General features: G+C 46.8%; 2 protein-coding genes across 8 annotated transcripts in view; one reads left to right on the top strand and one right to left on the bottom strand.

The window, feature by feature from the left end:
- The window catches only part of LOC137773408 (boLa class II histocompatibility antigen, DQB*0101 beta chain-like), a 119,856-nt gene extending 106,681 nt beyond the window's left edge, over window positions 1-13,175 (bottom strand). For all 5 annotated transcript variants that reach the window (XM_068558068.1, XM_068558062.1, XM_068558063.1 and 2 more), the window contains exons 1-2: window positions 12,953-13,175; window positions 6,538-6,673 (exon numbers count right to left, since the gene is read on the bottom strand). The gene's annotated coding sequence lies outside the window, so the exon portion shown is untranslated. The remainder of the gene's footprint in view (window positions 1-6,537; window positions 6,674-12,952) is intronic.
- A 271-nt stretch (window positions 13,176-13,446) lies between these two features.
- Window positions 13,447-14,165, top strand: part of ELOVL5 (ELOVL fatty acid elongase 5) — a 70,168-nt gene continuing 69,449 nt past the window's right edge. For 2 of the 3 annotated variants that reach the window (XM_068557167.1, XM_068557168.1), the window contains exon 1: window positions 13,447-13,601. The gene's annotated coding sequence lies outside the window, so the exon portion shown is untranslated. The remainder of the gene's footprint in view (window positions 13,602-14,165) is intronic. The other variant, XM_068557170.1, reaches the window with a different exon arrangement.

Here is a 14,165-nt window from a genome sequence, read left to right as displayed (position 1 = left end):
ACAAGCAGATGTCAAACAGAATCACATGAATAACAATACCTTAAAATTTTTGATAGGGCTTCCTTGGTGGCGCAGTGGTTGAGAATCTGCCTGCCAATGCAGGGGACACGGGTTCGAGCCCTGGTCTGGGAAGATCCCACATGCTGCGGAGCAACTAGGCCCATGAGCCGCAACTACTGAGCCTGCGCTCCGCAACAAGAGAGGCCGCAATAGTGAGAGGCCCGCGCATCGCGATGAAGAGTGGCCCCCGCTTGCCGCAACTAGAGAAAGCCCTCGCACAGAAACAAAGACCCAACACAGCCAAAAATAAATAATAAATAAATAATAAATTAATTTTTAAAAAACAGTACAAATAATTTAAAAAAAAATTTTTGATAAGTACCTGGAGAAAAAACAGATCTGATGGGAGTTATAATCGTGGGCTTTATGTAGAAGAGAAGCTTCTCAGAGGAAGCAACCTGAAGCTGAGAAGGAAGGAGAGATGAGCTGGGGAACGGGGTATAGAAGAGGGGTAGGGTAGTAAAGTGACAGGCAGAGGGTCAGCATGTGTGAAAGGCCTGGGGTGAGAAAAATTTCATCTCTGAGAAACAGAGATGAGTAGAATGGTGCAAGTGTAGACAGCAGGGCACCAAATGGGTACATAAGCAGGACTCAGTGTAGACAGTGGGGAGGATGGGCAGGTAAGCAGGACCCAGCTTATGCAGGTTTTTATATCATAGTAAGGATTTGGGATTTTGTACCAAACGCAACGGGAAAGCTATTAAAGAACATTTAAGAATGCTGGGCTGGCATTTCTTTTAAAGGCCACTTTGGTGAAGAAAAGTCCTGACTCTGCAGCTTGGCTCTTAAAAGGGCCCTTCTTTCCTTCTTCAGCCTTTTGACCTATGCTGCTTGGTCAAAGCTGAACCATAATTCTTACCTTGTATTTATCTACTGTCATTGTATGTCTTCCTTTACTGTTATTCATACACTCAGGTCACTAATGCACCTCACCCTATCTGTAATCTTTTCCAGCAGGTGGAAAAGCTTCTCACCCATCTTTGTGTGTCCACAGCCTGGAGTATGGAGCAGACAGACCCAGTCAATCTGTTAAATTGGATTGAGGTCAAAGTCTAATCATAGTTTGCTACTTTCTTCCTCCAAAAAGCATTCTGTGACCTAATTAACTCTTTGATCCAACTTTTCTGTACTCTGCTTGCCACAAAGAATGAAGTCCCTGAACAAGACCTGGGCAGCCCTCCAGCATCCCGGCAGGCAATACTTAATTACAAAAAGGGGTTTTGTTTCAGGTCAGGCTAGGGTTACAAAAGACATCAGCCCATATGTGACCTAGCATTTCAGAGCTTCAAGGAACTCTCCTTCTACCCTTCAAAGTTCTGGCACGAAAACTATGTACTTGACAGAGTTCTCAAGAAATACAAACCCAACTCCAAGAAGTGCTTGCACACTGGGCTAGATGCACCGTCCTTAGCTAAGGGTGCCAAAAGCATTAGATTCCTTTCTACCTTCCGTTTATTGTGGATTCCATGATCTGGGGGTAAGAAGTGTGGAAAGGGCCCAAACTCTGCGATACACAAACTGTGATCTTGGCCAGATTAATCTCTGAACCTGTTTTGACATCTAAAACAGGTGATAATACCTATTACTACAGACTGGTTAGGGGGACTAGGTGAGAAGTGAAAATATCTAGTAGCAGTTTGTGGTCGAACTGTTTTCTGTGCCTTAAGGTTTTGGGAGGGGGCAGAAGGGAGGGGGAGGAAGAAGGGAGTGACCTTTGCCACCAACAGAAAAGCCACTAGGTTTCCTCTTAATCCTTCCTGATGAATAAGACATTATGGTAGATAGCTCAGAAGAAAAAACAAAAGTCCACTTATGAAACACAGTAGGACAGATATTTTCAATATCACACAATTTTTGAAGATACAAAGAGTAAATATAATTTTACCTCTACAGAAGCAGCCTTTTGTTTTATCCCCACCCTCGGCAGCCTAGACAAGCATTAACAAAGTCTACCACTGCGGGCTAATTCCCGGGTTATAAAAGATGACTGTGAGAAATGAGTTAAGGACTGCAGGCTTCTCTCCACAGGCCTTCCCTAGCACCGCACTCGGGCTGAGCTGTCCAGAGCCACATTTTCTTGCTGCTTCATCTTCCCCTTTTCTCCTGCCCCACCCAGGGGCGCGGCTCGGGACTGGGAGCTTCCTACGTGCCAATCTGGATGCTCTGGGCTCTAGGTCCGAGGGGTGTGGAACCACTGCAGTCAAGACCACTTTCCATTCTTCCCGACCACCCTCAGATCCCAGGACTCCTCCGTCCGGCCCGCACAGCTCTCCGCCCCCTCGCCCGGCGTCTCCCCACCCTCACCCAAGTGCCCGCCGGGTCAGCGCGAGGCCGAGGCAGGTCATTGCCCGGGACTGACCCAGGCCGGGCCCGAGTCCGGGGCCGGGAAGGGATGAGCGTGTGCCCGGCGCGGCCCCGCCCCATCGCCAGATGCGGAGCTATGGGTGCGCGGTGATTGGCGGGCACGGCCGCTGGATGAATGGGGTGACCGCGGCGGGGGAGCGGGGCGGGGCCGCGGAGGGGAGCCGGGCGCGGGGCCGGGGTGGCACCGCCCTGCGCCGCAGGCGGTTAACGGTCCCCACGCCCTGAGAGTGGAGGAGGGGTCCGGGGGGCGGGCTGTGGTCCCAGGGCCCGGCGTGGCTGTAGGGCCCGGAAGTGATGGGGGCCCCGGAGGTGTTGCGGTCCAGACTTGGGCGCGGGAGGTTGGACTGGGGGAGGAAAAGCCGCGCCCGCCCCTCCGGCCGGCGCAAAGGGCGTCCCCGCCCCCTGAGGATCCCTCCTGGGCTCTCGGAGCCTGGTGGTGCAAAGATGGCCCGGAGCTCTTCGGAGGAAGAGCTATGACAGGAATCCATGTCCGGACACGCAGCTTTTTTCCATCCCTCGACCAGCACCCTTTTTTGACTTCGCATTTTACATTGGGTCATCCAGCAAATATCTATTGAGCGCATACTTTATGCCTGGCACACCCCAGTGAACAAGGCGGACTTGTTTCTGCCATCACGAAGTCTAAAGCCTAATTGGGAAGGTAGGGATAAAAATAGTAAGCAAAACAGTCGCAGATTGTGTGAAGTGCTGTGAATTGAGCGTAAACTAGTGGCTGAGGGAAAGGAGGTGAGGAACTGATTTTAGCCGGGGTAATAGGAGAGACCTATCTGAAAAGGTGACTTTTAAGTTGAGACCTGGAAAAGGGGAGGTGGGCAGTTTTAAGTGGAGGGTATAGCCTTTGCAAAGGCCCTGCTGCCTCAAAACCCTTTTCTCATCCTCTGCAATACCTGAATTCCTGTGGCACCTTTTTTTGCACTTCTTAAGGTACATCACTTTTTTACCAAGTATTGCAGTTTTATTATCTCAATTCCTGGCACACACCAGGTCCCCAAAGAAGATTCAGTAAATATCAACTTAGCATCAACTGACTTGCAGATACCCTGCTAGGTGCCCAGGTTAATTTAAGAAGTGAATAGACTATTCATGAATGTTTCCTGAATATTCATTTTGTCTTTTTTGTGCTTGTCCTATACACTCACTGTAGCACCCTTTATCCCTAGTCTTTGGGAATTTTTCTTGATTTATTTAACCAGAACGCAACTTCCCAGGCTTTCTCACTTTCAGAGCTTAGTGACTTCTTTTTTTTAATTAAGTTATTTATTCTTGGCTACGTTGGGTCTTCGTTGCTGTGCGCGGGGTTTTTCTCTAGTTGCGGCTAGCGGGGGCTACTCTTCATTGCGGTGCACGGGCTTCTCATTGCGGTGGCTTCCCTTGTTGTGGAGCACAGGCTCTAGAGCGCAGGCTCAGTAGTTGTGGCGCACGGGCTTAGGTGCTCTGCGGCGTGTGGGATCTTCCTGGACCAGGGCTCAAACCCGTGTCTCCTGCATTGACAGGAAGATTCTTAACCACTGCGCCACCAGGGAAGACCCTTTTTCTTATGTAAATTTATTTTATTTTTTGGCTGCATTGGGCCTTCGCTGCTTTGCGCGGGCTTTTCTCTGGTTGCAGAGAGTGGGGGCCACTCTTCCTTGCAGTGCGTGGGCTTCTCATTGCAGTGGCTTCTCTTGTTGTGGAGCACAGGCTCTAGGCGCACAGGCTTCAGTAGTTGTGGCTCTCGGGCTCTAGAGCGCAGGCTCAGTATTCGTGGCGCACAGGCTTAGTTGCTCCGCGGCATGTGGGATCTTCCTGGACCAGGGCTCGAAGCCGTGTCCCCTGCATTGGCAGGCGGATTCTTGACCACTGCGCCACCAGGGAAGTCCCCCACAACATTTTAAACTCAAAGCTTCTGTAGGTGAGGAATCGGGGCATCACTTACTTAGGTGGGTTCTCTGCTCCAGGGTTTCTCACGGACTACAGTCAAGATGCCCACTGGGCCTGTAGTCATTTCAAGGCTGCACTGGGTAAGGATCCACTTTGTTGGCAGGATTCTGTTCCTTGTAGGCTGTCATACTGAGGACCTCAGTTCCTAGCAGTCTATTGGCTAGAGGCCACCCTTAGTTTCTTGTTATGTGAGCACCTCCAACATGGCACCTTGCTTCATCAAAGCATGCAAGTCAAGAAGCTATATGGAGAGAGCCAATAAGATAGAAGTCACTTCTTTTCTACCTAATCTTGTAAGTGTCATTCCATCATTTTTGCCATGTTCTTTCTATCTATTAGGAGCAAGTTACTAGGTCTAATCCATGGACATGAATATCAGCTGCCAGAGATCATTGGTGGCACTTTCAGAAGCTGCCTACTGCATTATTAAATAACATTAAACTGTTGAAATAAACTTGGGGCTCCACAAGCCTTTCATGCATATCCTGAAACAGCCTACTATGTTTTATTTGCCGTCTTTATCATGAAGAAAGTAAATGGTCTTTGAAAATCTGATTCAATAAACATTCATTGAATGCCTACTATGTATCTGGTATAGCATAATGCTAGAGGAACAAAGATAAATGACACATCTTCCAGCCTTGAGTTGGGGAAGAGAAGTAAAAGCAAATAATTACAATATTAATATCATAAGTGATAAAACAAAGGCCTGTACAGAGTGCTCTGGTTACAGGGAGAATAGGAAAGAAACATTCTGTTCTAGGTTACATTCAGAAAGTAAAAAGGGTGGGAGGAGGTGGAGAGAAAAATGAAAAGACAACATATAGATTAAGACTATGTAGAAGTTAATCTTCCTGATTAGCAAGATGCACAAGTAATAACATATTATTGTACTTTTAACTTGCTAGACTTTAAACAATTTTATGTGTATAGGGTATCTGACAGATTTTGTTTTTTGTTTATTTTGTTTTTCTGGCCGCACGTGCAGCATGTGGGATCCTAGTTCCTCGACCAGGGATCGAACCCGTGCCCCCTGCAGTGGAAGCGTGGGGTATCTGACAGCTTTTTAAGTTGTCTACCTGCATCCATTCTGTTGAAATACATCTGATGGAGGGCAGTGCATCATTTAATCATTCAGATTAGAAGACAATACTATAAAGCTATTAAACCTGAAAGAGAATTGACTGAGTGAACCTGACATTAGGGAATATATGAATTTCAAAAAAAAAAAATGTGCTTCACCATCAGATGCCACGCAATAGTTTGCAGAAATAATAGAACTGCAACATACACCTGTAGATTTCATTTGAGACTTAAGATGCCACATTTACTCTCAGCAAAAAGGGAATTTGAGATTGTGAAAAGAAATGGCACCGCCAGTTTTCGACATGTAAGAACATGTCTAATATTGCAGGTGTACAGGGCTTCCCCGGTGGCTCAGTGGTTAAGAATCTGCCTGCCAATGCCAGGGATACGGGTTCGAGCACTAGTCTGGGAAGATCCCACATGCCGTGGAGCAACTAAGCCCGTGCACCACAACTACTGAGCCTGCGCTCTAGAGCCCGTGAGCCACAAGTACTGAAGCCCATGCGCCTTGAGCCCGTGCTCCGCAACAAGAGAAGCCACCACAATGAGAGGCCTGCGCACCGCAACAAGAGAAGCCACCGCTCGCCTCGACTGGAGAAAGCCCGCACACAGCAACGAAGACCCAACACAGCCAAACATAAATAAAATAAATTGCAGGTGTACAAAAGCAAGGCGTTTTATGACACGTTATGCATATAACTAATACATCACATAACCTAGAACAATTAAACCAATTATGGCTAATGTTTGGAAAACTTGTTTCATAAATAACAGAATTGGGGCAAAGCATATTCTGTACTGTATCACCAACTCCAAACTCATCTAGAGCACTTATAGAACACACTGCTCAGCCAGGACACAGTCCACACAAGCATGTTCTTAACAACAGAACCACGTCACTACTCTTTGCCCGTTGCACATAGTTTTTAGCCAGAAGTTTGGTTATCATCTGCTTTTGTCTACTTCCTAGAATTCTTTAGCTCCTTTGTATGTTATAGAATGAAATATATCAATTGAGAAATTTCTCTTTCGATAACCAGCAAAGTAAAGGACATATTGAGAAGTTCTCCTGATTTAAGATCTTACCTTTGACATAGCTCAGCCTGTAAAGATGTTGAGGACTGAGACCTGAATTCAATCTTAATTCTTCACTAACTGGCTTTGCAGCCTTTCGATGTCACTTAACCCTTCTGTGGCTCAATTTTCTCATCTCATTATGGTGCTGAAAGGGTAAAAGGAAAGTGTATTGGGAAAGGCTTTAGAAATTTATAAGTAGTAAAAAGAAAAAGAACTGGTGCCAAATTTGACTTATCATCTAAATAAATATCATAACAGTCTCTATTTCAAGAGAAAGTGCTTGATATTCAAGGTAACTGATGCGGGACTTCCCTGGTGGCGCAGTGGTTAAGAATCCGCCTGCCAGTGCAGGGGACATGGGTTCAAGCCCTGGTCCGGGAAGATCCCACATGCCACAGAGCAACCAAGTCCGTGCACCACAACTACTGAGCCTGCGCTCTAGAGCCCACGAGCCACAACTACTGAGCCCGCGTGCCACAACTACTGAAGGCTGCGTGCCTAGAGCCCATGCTCCACAACAAGAGAAGCCACTGCAATGAAAAGCCCGAGAACCACAACAAAGAGTAGCCCCCGCTCAACTAGAGAAAGCCCGCACGCAGCAACGAAGACCCAATGCAGCCAAAAACAAATTAATTAATTTTTAAAAAAGGTAAGTGATGCATTTATAGAAGAGTAAGACATCCCGAATTCATACCAATTTAAGACAATGGTATGTCTTTTTCATCGTAACCATAGTTATAGTCTTTCTTCTTTTATAGCACTTTAAAAAGGTTAAGTATTCTCTTGGGGTGTGTTAACTTTTCAGATTTTTAAAATTTATTTATTTATTTATTTATTTTTGGCTGTGTTGGGTCTTCGTTTCTGTGCGAGGGCTTTCTCTGGTTGCGGCAAGCGGGGGCCACTCTTCATCGCGTTGCGCGGGCCTCTCACTATCGCGGCCTCTCTTGCTGCGGAGCACAGGCTCCAGACGCGCAAGCTCAGTAATTGTGGCTCACGGGCCCAGTTGCTCCGCGGCATGTGGGATCTTCCCAGACCAGAGCTCGAACCCGTGTCCCCTGCATTGGCAGGCGGATTCTCAACCACTGCACCACCAGGGAAGCCCCAACTTTTCAGATTTTAACATTTCAGAAAGGTGGCAGGAAAAACTTACTATCATTAATGGGGAACAGAAAGATATTACCCATCAATAGTAATTTTTTAAATTATTGTAGTTGTTATTTTCTTTCTCTTAGACTTAATTTTTGGCCAAGGGGTTCCTAGTAAAAGCATATCTTACTGATCCGCATTTCAATTTTCCATTCATTTGTTCATTAATTTATCCATTGAATAAGCACTGACTGAGCTCCTACCAGGTACCAGACAATGTTCCAGGTGCTGGGGTTTCAAGTAGTGGTGAACAGAACAGTCTGTGCCATCAGTGAGTTAACAGGGGGATAAGAGTAAACAAATATTAAAAGTGAGCCTATAGGGACTTCCCTGGTGGTACAGTGGTTAAGACTCCATGCTCCCAAAGCAGGGGGCCTGGGTTTGATCCCTGGTCGGGGAACTAGATCCCACATGCCTGCCGCAACTAAGAGCTCTCATGCCCCAACTAAAGATCCCGCACGCGGCAACAAAGATCCCACGTGCCGCAACTAAGACCCAGAACAGCCAAATAAATAAATAAAAAATTTTTAAAGTGAACCTATAGTATGTCTGACAGTGTTAAGTGCTAAGGAGAAAAATAAAGCAGAGTAAAAGGGAGGCAAGGAGGGAGATGTTACAAATTTAGATAGTGATCAAGGAGAACTCTCCAAAAGATGACATTTATAGAGATCAGAGTGAAACAAGGGTATAAGCCTTGGAGATTTCTGGGTTAGATTATTTTAGGCATGGGGGGAGAGTAAGTGCAAAGGCCCTGAGGCAATTCTAGTGCTTAGTGTGCTCAAGGAATAAGGAGGAGGCCGTTGCAGGTGGAAGACAGAGTAGCTTTAGAAGGTCCAAGAAATGACAAAGGTCTTATATGTTGTTTTAAGGGTTTTGACTTTTACTGAGTTAAGAGTTTGATAGATTGTTTTAAGTGACTTAATGTGGCGTTAGTTTTAAGAGGATTGCTCAGGCTGCTGGGTTGTGAATAGACCGTAGGAGGAAAACACAGAAGTAGAGGTCAAGTTGGAGACTATTGCAAAATTCTGGGAAACAGCTGATAGTGACTTAAACCGGTGGCTGTCATAAGGAGGGTGAAAAGTAAACAGATTCTGGATATGTTCTGAAGATGGACTAGGCAGGATTTTGCTGATGCATGGAGATAGGATGTGAAAGAAAGAGGAGTTAAACATAACTCTAAGGTGTTTGTCTTGAGAACACCACAGAGGGAGCAGGTCTGGGGAAAAATCAAGAGTTCACTTTTTATTATTCTCAGTTTGAGATGCCTTTTAGACAGACACCCAAGAGGAGGAATCACTAATAGGCTGTTAAGTATATAAGTCTGGAATTCAGGGGAAAGGTTTGGGCTGGAGAAATACATTTGGGAGTCAGCAGATTGTAGATGGAATCCAAAGCCATAAAAGGGGGATGATAATACACCTAGGAAGTAATATAGATAGAGGGAAGTGAGGACACAGATGCCTTTCATTGCCCAGTTGCTCCCAGATAGAGTACTAAAGACTATGAAAGGAAGTGGAGAAGAAAAGACCAGAGAATCCAGAAACAGTTCAAATTGTTCACTCATTCAGCAGATATTTATGAGCATCCGCTATTTGTCGGAGGTTCTGCTAGCCATTGGGAAAACAACATGGTAGACAGGCTTGGGCAGTGCCTTCCAGTAGCTCACATCCATCAGGATGAACACTCAAGGACAGGAATAGAGATAAACCTGGTTACATGTTGACCAGCAACAAGGAAGAGTAGCAGCAAAGTAACAATGGAAGCATGGAACAAACCCCAAGGTCTGAGGAGGAAAGGAAACTGCCCTTTAATCTCTATCTCTCTCCAGCAAAGACAAGCCAGGCCAATGGGAGCCCCTGGCAACAAGATAACGGAAAACACAAATTAGAAAAGAAGAAAAAAGTAAGATCACGGCAAGGAAAAACAAAAGGCAGAGACTGAATAGTGTTACCCTTAGCATAAACTAGCTTATACTTGGTTTATATTTTAATCAACATTCAAATGTCCAGAGGCAAACATAGGCTTGTATTTTATCTCAAAAGAGAGGTTTCATTGGGTTGTGCAAATACCTCCTAAGCACACGTAGTATTTCACCTTTAAATCAAACAACAGTCATTAGAACAGCATTCTAATGAAACTTTCAGGCATATTTCTTAATTCAACTTCAGATGCTACAACAATAGAACAAATCTCCCAATATTTCTCAATACTGAAGCAACCTTCTTATACACTTGGAAGTGTATGGTTGGAGGAGATCTGGGATCACAGAAGGGAAAATGCTGCCAGGATTTTAAAATAAAGAAAGAAAAGCAGGAGGAGGAAGAGGAGAAGGAATAAAATAGTTAACTATTACGTGAAGATAATTCAACAATCACTTCTCAGGGGACTACCACGGATGCTATAGGGCAGGGGTCCCCAACCCCCGGGCCACAGACTGGTACCGGTCTGTGGCTTGATAGGAACTGGGACACACAGAAGGAGGTTAGTGGTGGGTGAGTGAGAGAAGCTTCATCTGCATTTACAGCCGCTCCCCATCGCTCGCATTACCGCCTGAGCTCCATCTCCTGTCAGATCAGCAGTGGCGTTAGATTGTCATAGGAGTGCAAATCCTACTGTGAACTGCACATGTGAGGGATCTAGGTTGTGCACTCCTTATGAGAATCTAATGCCTGATGATCTGAGGTGGAGCTGAGGCGGTGATGCCAGCACTGTTGAGTGGCTGCAAATACAGATTATAATTAGCAGAGAGGTTTGACTGCACAGAGACCATAATAAATCAATTGCTTGCAGACTCATAGCAAAACCCTATCAGTGAGTGGCAAGTGAAAACCAGCTCAGGGCTCCCACTGATTCTGCATCATGGTGAGTTGTATAATTATTTCATTATATATTACAATGTAATAATAATAGAAATAAAGTGCACAATAGATGTAACGTGCTTGAATCATCCCAAAACCATCCCCACCCCACCCCCTACCCCAGTCTGTGGAAAAACTGTCTTCCATGAAACCGGTCCCTGGTGCCAAAAAGGTTGGGGACCGCTGCTATAGGGAAGCAAGCAAGAGTTACAGGGCTTTGTACTGCACCTACTTGGGTTCATTTTTGACAGGCTGGTTATAAGGATTGGGATGGCTCCAGCACAGGGTCTAGAACCCAACTGGCCAGGAATTTGATTCTGACACTCAGTAACACACTTTCCTTGAAACTTGGCATGGAGTCCTAGGCATTCTTTTGATCTATTTTGAAAAAAATACCCCCAGTTAAGTTGAAGAGTCATTTCTTACAACTTTATCCATGAATGCGATGGTGTTGCCATCTAGAGTAACTCATACTGAAGTAATGGTAGTCAGTTTACACTGCAGGGTTAAGATGAGTTGTCCGGGGGGGCAGAAATTTCTCCCTGAATTACACATGTATTGGGAACCCTAAGTCTCTGGATGGGTAAAGAATGAGAACATGACCTTACTAACTTAGGTTTGAGAGGAGTCAATAGTCTTGGGACATAACCATCTGACAGAGGGTTGGAGTTCTGGAGCAGAAAATGGAAGCACTAGTGGGATGATGGTGAGGGGGAGTAAGAGCTCACACACTTATTCAAAGCATATTTATTAAGCTCTTAGTATATACCAGGGGCTGTAGTAAGATCTGGTGATAAATAATGAGCAAAATTCAACATGGTTCCCCCTCCAATGGAGTTTACAATCTAACACAGGGCTCTTTAAAGTGGAGGTACAAGCACCCCATGGTTTTGAACAAGATGGGACAGTCAGGAAACTACAATGCAGAGTGAAAAATGCTCTAACGGAAACCAAGATACACAGACAATAACTAAGGCCTATCTGTCAAGGGCATATGAAAAGGCATCCTTTGGGGGCTAGGAATAAAATAATAGAAATTTGTGTTTACTTTTCTCTTAAAATACAAAAAAATTATTTAATATTTAATGTATGACTTGACAATTATATGAGTCCATAATTAAAAATAAATACAGATATTTTGGTAGTATGGCCGAAAACATTTTATTGATAGGTGAACACAACAAAAACAATTGTGTGTGGTGTAAAACTGGAGATTTTTGGAATATCAAGTTAAATTTGAAACTTTTAAAACCTGGAAAGATAGAACTTGTTAGGGTGATGAAGAGCTGAACCAGCTCTGGCCTTGAACTGCAGGCAGAAGAGTGAAGAATAAAGGAGATACATTTGCCCAACTCTTCTATGCCTCTGGCATATGCTTTTCACATGCCCCTTGACAGAAAGTTCTTCATTAATCTGCTTATCTTGGTTTCCATCGTAGCGTTTACCATTCTGCATGGTAGTTGTTTCCTGACTATATCATTTCACAGGGGGAGGGGATCCTTGCAGTTTTTTATTTCTAACACCTAGCATAGTATCTGTCAAACTGAAGTCAGTGTTTGTGGAGTTGAATGGCAATTGACTGTTAAAAATCTTGTTATTTGTTTATGTTTACATTATCTCATTTGTATATAGTTTGCACACCTGTATTCTTAAGGCAATGGGCAATGGCCAAGGGCCTGGAACGGCTGGCACATGATAAACATTGTAAATACCTAAAAGAATAAACTTGGGCTTCCCTGCTGGCCCAGTGGTTAAGAACCCGCCTGCCAATGCAGGGGACACGGGTTCGAGCCCTGGTCCGGGAAGATCCCACATGCCACGCAGCAACTAAGCCCGTGTGCCACAACTACTGAGCCTGCGCTCTAGAGCCCGCGAGCCACAACTACTGAAGCCCGCGTGCCTAGAGCCTGTGCTCCACAACAAGAGAAGCCACCACAATGAGAAGCCCACACACCGCAAAGAAGAGTAGCCCCTGCTCACCGCAACTAGAGAAAGCCCGCGCACAGCAACCGACCCAATGCAACCAAAAATAAATAATAAAATAAAATAAAAGAATAAACTTGCCTACATTAAACAGTTGACTATATTGGGTCCATGGGCATGGGGTAATAGAAATACAGCCAGAGGGCACTGGGAGAAAGGCTTAATTACTGGGGCTTGATATGGGGAAAGCATAGGATACTAGGATGATGAAGGCCTTAAGTTATCCAAATATCAATGAAAAACAGCAAGGATCTTCCACTTGTGCCCTGAGCACAAAGCACTTTGTCTTATGTGCTTAAACCTGTCTAGCTGAAAAGATGTCACTTACTCCACCACATTTTCTCCTTCTACAAAAAGTCTTGAGAAGAAAGGGAGTTGGTAGTGATCACTAAGAGAAAATCAGAATCCCTAAGAAAAATCACGGTAAATCTACCCACCGGGAGTTAAGCTATAGCATCAGTTTTGAGCGCTTTTTTGTTGTTGCCTTATCTTGTTCGCTCCGGTGATCTCCGCAGGCATTTAACCCTTTCATCCAAAACCAAGAGGAACTGGCTCCCTTCCAGAACCCGCGAGGAGACGGCACCAGAGTGGGCTTCTGCTGTCCAAACGCGGACACAACCTCACCACGCCCGGCACTAAGAGAATCAGAGTTCAGGGCATCGGGAACTTCACTGGTGCTATTGCGCAGGCTCTGCGTTCCACGCAGGCTTATTAGGAAGAAAGGGGATAAAATTGCCCAGAGACACGTGAACCGGAGGGGACCAACCCAGACCACGGTTCCCCACTGCGTCGGATTCTGGAATTTACAATCACGAAAGTTCTATTGTCTCGCGATTGGCTCCGGGGCCGCATGACATCATAGCGCTTGATTCGGCCTCCCGGCGGCGATTGGCTGGCCGCGCCATTGTGACGTCACGGTCAGCCCACGTTCAGATTGTAGATACCCGGCGCCTTCCTCTTCCCATCCCGGCGGCTGCTGCTGGCCCGTCACTCCCTCCCGCCTCTTCCTGGCTCGGCTGGCCCCGGGCGCTGCCGTCGCCGCCGCCTCGCCGCTTCTCGGAGCCGCAGCCACCCTCGGCCTAAGGGGTAAGCGGGCGGCTCCAGGAAACTTCGCCCGGCCGCCGCTCGGCCATGACACCCGCGCCGGCGCGCGGCCGGGACCGAGGGTTGCGACCCACCATTGGGTCCTGAGCCCGGTGCGCACGAGCGACTGCCGGCGCGGCCCGCGCTGCGCCCGCGTGGCGGAGGAGTTCGGCAGCTCCGGGGGCGCCGGCCCGCTCCGGGGCGCGATGGCGGGCGGGGGGAGAGCTGTGCGGACGTCTCGGGAGTTTCCGCGCGATGCTGTCTCACCTGTTCGGCGGTGGAAGCCGCCGGCGGGCAGTGTGCACGCTGATGGGCGCGGCGGGAACGCATCCGGCGCTCCGACGGGAAGCAGGGCGGGTGGGCTGTTGCGCTCGGATCTGACCGCCCGGGCGGGATGAACGCGCGGCCGGAGGTCCGGGGAAGAGCCCCGAGAGCGATCGCGCTTCCTCAGGGGAGAACAAAACCCGAGGGAGCTGGGAGAGCTGCCACGGGGTCGCGACGCGGGTCGGTGCGCGGCGCCTCCGGTCTTTCCTTTTCTCTCTTACCCTCCCGCCTTTGCCCCTCGGA

This window comes from Eschrichtius robustus, chromosome 12 (assembly GCF_028021215.1).
Source record: "Eschrichtius robustus isolate mEscRob2 chromosome 12, mEscRob2.pri, whole genome shotgun sequence".
NCBI lineage: Eukaryota > Metazoa > Chordata > Mammalia > Artiodactyla > Eschrichtiidae > Eschrichtius > Eschrichtius robustus.
The sequence above is the reverse complement of the archived record's forward strand: the minus strand, read 5'-3'. Positions and strand labels throughout refer to the sequence as shown.